General features: G+C 30.0%; 1 long non-coding RNA gene across 1 annotated transcript; it reads left to right on the top strand.

Moving 5' to 3' along the window:
- Positions 1 to 4,369: 4,369 nt before the first annotated feature.
- Positions 4,370 to 4,869, top strand: LOC128282580 (uncharacterized). The gene is made up of 2 exons (XR_008272904.1): positions 4,370 to 4,669; positions 4,750 to 4,869. It is a non-coding gene; the product is annotated as an uncharacterized LOC128282580 (long non-coding RNA).
- The last annotated feature ends 517 nt before the right edge of the window (positions 4,870 to 5,386 follow it).

The following is a 5,386-nucleotide window of genomic DNA, read 5'->3' as shown; positions in this document are numbered from 1 at the left end:
GATACGCTTCCGATGAATTCCCTTTTTAATTGCATTTGCTATCCTTGGTTAACTTATTTGTTTCGAGCTATGCTCTCAATTAATTTCCTTCTTGTCCATTGTTGCAGTCTTTTTCAAGAATTTCGCATTGAAATGACGGTTAGTGGACTGATAATACTTTCATAAAAGGAGTTTCGCATATTACTTTGGAAGCTTTTACGTAATACAAGAACCTAAAATAGGACTATTGTTTATAACTTAAGGGTTGGAAATATTGGAGAAAGATGATTATCTCTTTGGACTTTTTACTAGTTGAACAAAAAGACAAGACATTTCGTCGGTGATACAACCTCGGCAAATAACGAGAATGTCGACCCAAGTGTAAAAGAGGATCATTCTCGGGAAAAGAAAAATGATACTCTGCATTCATGCAAATATCAAGTATATACATCTGGTCATTACACCCAAGGAACGGTGTAACAGATCAAATTGATTGAAGATGATACAAATCCTACACCTCTGAGTTACAACAAGATGGATGAAAAAAACCAAATGTTATTCCCTTAAATTTGCAGTGGGAGGTACAAACCTTATGGTATAGTGGAAGGGACTCTGAAGTTACAGTGGAGCAAACCTGCTGAGCAGAATGTGATTATTTCTTTGACTTGTTTGTCAAGAATACCAGCCGAACAAGATGGCAGCGTAATACATCAGTAATAATGCCCTGATGAAGAACGAGTGATGATACCTTAAGCATTTAAAAAATGATCATTCCCAATTCTGCATTCATAGATCATTCATAATACATCAGTTAGGAGCATTTATTTATTCGTACCTTTTTTAACTCCAAGCATTAGATTATTTATTACTATTATTATTATTATTATTATTATTATTATTATTATTATTATTATTATTATTCACATTATTTTTAAACCATTTTATGTACTATTTGTTTACATGTTTATTTACTTTTGTTTTAATTTTGTAGTTTTCTTTACTATTGATAATCGGTTTGCTTATTTTATTTATTCGTTTATTATATTCTCGTATTCCTCATTGTCATTCTTCTTAGCGCATTGATCATTTTGTTATGCGTATTATCATCGTAATTTCTTGTCATATTTTTACAACGAATTCATGTTACCTTAATTTTACCCGATACATTAAAATTTTATTTTTGAAATAAGCGATACTCTGTGTTTAGAGATTCGAAAAAGTCGTTTCTTAATTTACGGGGTTTTAATTTTCTCTGTAAATTTGAATACACGAGTCCCTTTTTTTAAAACATATGTTTTTAAAATAATCTCAGGAATTAAGAAAAGATTATGTTCTAACTCACAGGACATGATCTCTTTCTAAAACTGAGATAATTAAACATCTTCCAAAATAAATTTTTCGGCATTTATTCGCGTATTGGGGATTTAAGACATTGTGTCCTAACTTACAGGATATAATCCTTTTTCTTGGTTATCGTGAAATACGTCCTTTTTTCTCAAAAATTTTAATTAAGCAATAATTTAACGATGGATCGTATTTTTCTTCAAAGTTCTCAATTTTCGATACTAAGATACTAATTAATCAACTAGGTACCAATTTTGGGCGTTACGAGGGTGTTAATCCTTCCTTGCACGTAACCGACTCCCGAACCCGTTCTTTCGAGTTTCGTAGACCAAAAATACTGTTTTAATAAACTAAAACGTTTTATTAAAGCAAAGGTGATCCGATCACACCGAATAAAGATCGGTGGCGACTCCCATTTTTCGTTTTCTTTTCAAAATATAAAGTCGACCCCTCTTTCAAAAAAATGGTTTCGACAAAGCCCTAATAAGTCAAAGAGTGATTGGAGAAGTTAATTCGAAAGGCTGGTCATGATACTCAACAAGGGCGAATTCAAGAAATTCATTTTAGGGTCAAAATTAAATTGTAATTTTTTATAATAGTAAAAATGTATTTTTATTATTCTAATAGCTTATATCTTTATCATTTTTAAAAGATTAAATCAAAATTTTATCATTTTTAATAAGTTAAAATGTAATTTTATCTTTACTAATTTAAAATTTTAAAAATTTTAAAGGACAAAAATGAAAAATATTTTATTTTAGGGGAGCCCGAGCTCATGCGATCCCTAGTTTCGCCCCTGCTACTAAAAATTGGAAGATATTGAGCTTGCACCACCGGACATCCTTCAGCTTCTTTATAAAAATGGCAGATTTTTTGTAAACCCTAAGTTAGTATACGGAAAGGGGAAGATGAAACTTGAAACGGTAGGTTTAAGAGAAAGGGGAAGATGAAATCTAACTCAAATTTGGTTTATTTACCGTGTGCAATTTTAATTAAAATTACTCATTTTCTTTTTTCTTTTTCAATTTTCGGAATTAATGGAAAAATTAAATACTACATATATGTCAAGTTCTTATTTGTTAGAGGTTAAAAAAGGAAAAAAACGAAGATAATGATTAGGCCAAAAATTGATACGGAAATATAGTTTAAGTGCCTAGTTTGATAAAAAAAAAAAAAAAGAGTTTAGTACCTATCTCAAAAAGAGATATAGTTTAAGGGTTGGTCATTCAATTATGCCTTTTTTATAATGCATTATTACAATTTTATCCTTTTTAAAAGTTATATATACATGGGAATAGAATGTTAATTTCATATGGTATGGGCAAGGTAGAGTTGGACAAACAATTACATCATCACTCCGTACCCACAATTAAAAAAGCAAAATTCACTCCTATCCTAGCCCATATCTACTTAAAAGAAAAAAGAAAAGACCTTGTTCCATTCAAAGCGTATTTATTTGAAATCCATTAAACGATTTGAGTTTTATCGTCCTTACTCAATCTTTAAGCTTGAATAAAAAAATATATATGTAAGATGCTCAAAGCTAAGCTTTTACAGTGAATTAATATATCTTCTTTTTTATATACGGTAAACTACACCTAATATCACTAAACTATTTATATATTTATGTTTAAGTCATTTAACTTCAAAAAGTTACAAAATGATCACTAAATTATTCAAAATTTTTCTTTCAAGTCACTAGACTATTGAATCGCTATCATATGACTTTTTCTGTTCACACTGCATACACCAATCGAAAGCTCTCTCTTTCCCTTCTCTTTTATAGTTTAGTTTTTTTTATGAAACAACTTTGAACGCTATGAATTTACGAACCAAAATCTAAATAGCTTGCTTCTCTGATCTTTGACACTGACTATCAAATCAACTTGGATCTAAGATATATTCTTCTAATTGTTGATGTGTATTGGTCTATCGTATTTATCATCGAATCATTACTTGGAGTTCGCTAGTTGGAATTAAAAAAAAAAAACTCAATAGCATAATGACTTGAATGAAAACTTTTGAATAATTCAGTAACTTAAATGAAAACGTTCAAATAGTTCAATGACTATTTTGTAACTTTTTTAAAATTGAGTGACCAAAATGTAAATTTAATAATAATTTAATGTAAATTTTTTGTATATAAAGTAATAGATTTAGTCCATTTGACAAAAAAATTACTCCAACTATTTCAAATATTAAGATTTTTAAAAGAATAGTTTAAAAAAGATTTGAAAGAATAGTTATTTTATATAAGCAAACATGTCAATTATAATTTATTAAATAAAATGTTCTTAATTGAAATATTATTTCAATAAAATGTTTAAATTTTACATGAAAAATTTATTAATTATATTTTATTAAATAAAATAATCTTGTATGAGTGAAATGAAAGATATCGATTCAATAAACTATTAAATTCCCTAAGTAAATATTTTATTATAAATTTTGAACATTATAAACTTATAAATTGATTACTTAAATTTAATAATCATGATAAATTAGTTAATTTAATTGAATAACTTAGATTGATTAATCGAATTTTGCTAGATTTATGAAGCGAAAAAATGTAAAATAAAAATAATTTTATTTTTAATATTTAAACTTGCATATCTTTTGAGAGTAGATGGCCGCACCCCACGCTGGTAGGATGGTGAAATTTTGTTTGTGGCAGTGGGGTAGAAGATTTCTGTCCCATTAACCTTATGCGCATCGGCCATTAGTAGCTAATATCGTCTGATTTATGGTCGGTTAACGCACGAGATCGGCAGTTCTAAAACTTGTACTATAAATTAATAATTCTTCACCGTCTTCAGGTTATCAAGTTTTGAAGGAAAAAAAACCTGAATCCAAACTTTTTCCAGTTGTTCTGAAAAGAAGAGTGTTCTTTCACTTTCCTTCTTGAATAGTATCTATTTATGTTGACTGCCTTGAACTGATATAATAATATAGTAATAGAATATTTTTAGTGTTGAAGGAAAGAGGACCCACCATGGCCAGAAGAGAGTTGGATATCATGGAAAGAAAGATTAAGGTGCTTCAAATGTTGATGTTTTAAATACCATGTCAGACCCACCCACACTAATTACTTCATTTCCTCATCTTTCCACTTTCTTTGATCAAAACAGAAAGCTGAGAAAAAAGTGAAAAAGTGGAAAGGCTGGACAGCAGAGGCGAGAGAGGCGGCTGAACATGTTCACCTGGAAGTCGTCCAAATTATGGGAGCTTTTCACGCACTAAACATGGCTCTTAAGACTTTGGATGCTCAACTCGATGACTTCATATCTGCTTGGCTTGCTCAAAATGGTGGCCGTTAAATCATCTCTTTTCCTGGTCTTTGTGGTGGGTACGTGTCGTATTAATTGGTGTTTAATCATTAATTTCCTTTCTTTGTTTGATTATATATATTATCTGCTGTTTTTTCAGGGATCAGATGAACTGGTATTCTGGAGCTGTCTCTCTCATGGCGTTTTCTTTGTGTTTCATAGTAGTATGTAATGTTGTTGTGTGAGATGAATGGAAGATATTGCAGTCCTGATTTGAATATTTTGTTGGCTTTTTTCCTGTTTCATTCTCTTTTACTGATGATGATGATGATGATGAAGATGAACAAAGAAATCAAACAACATACCTAGTTTCGTTTGCGTAAAATCAAAAGGAATTGGATGAAATGATTATGTCTTTTGTCTCATGGTTTGGTTTCAGTAGCCCCACTTTCTTCATCTCTCTCTTTGTCTATAAATATACAGGTTCTAAGGATCAACTCAAGTATCATTTCATTGTACCCTTTGGGTGGGTCTTACTATGTTGATTGTTCCATTGTGAGAATAAAAAAATGGCAGGCAATCAATAGATATACAGCTATTCCCTTAACTGTTGTAAATAATCTAGTTAGACACACTTGCACTTCACTAATGTATATAGTTAAAATGAGAAAATATGTTGGCCAAAAGAAGAAGAAACTGTAGAAATTAGAAAAAGTCATATAAGAGGAAGGAATTGTTGATGATTTGCCTTTTGGATTTTATTAATTTCTTTCACCTTTATTTACCTAACAAACAAA

This window comes from Gossypium arboreum, chromosome 10 (genome assembly GCF_025698485.1).
Source record: "Gossypium arboreum isolate Shixiya-1 chromosome 10, ASM2569848v2, whole genome shotgun sequence".
Taxonomy (NCBI): domain Eukaryota; kingdom Viridiplantae; phylum Streptophyta; class Magnoliopsida; order Malvales; family Malvaceae; genus Gossypium; species Gossypium arboreum.
This window is presented reverse-complemented; position numbering and strand designations above follow the sequence as displayed.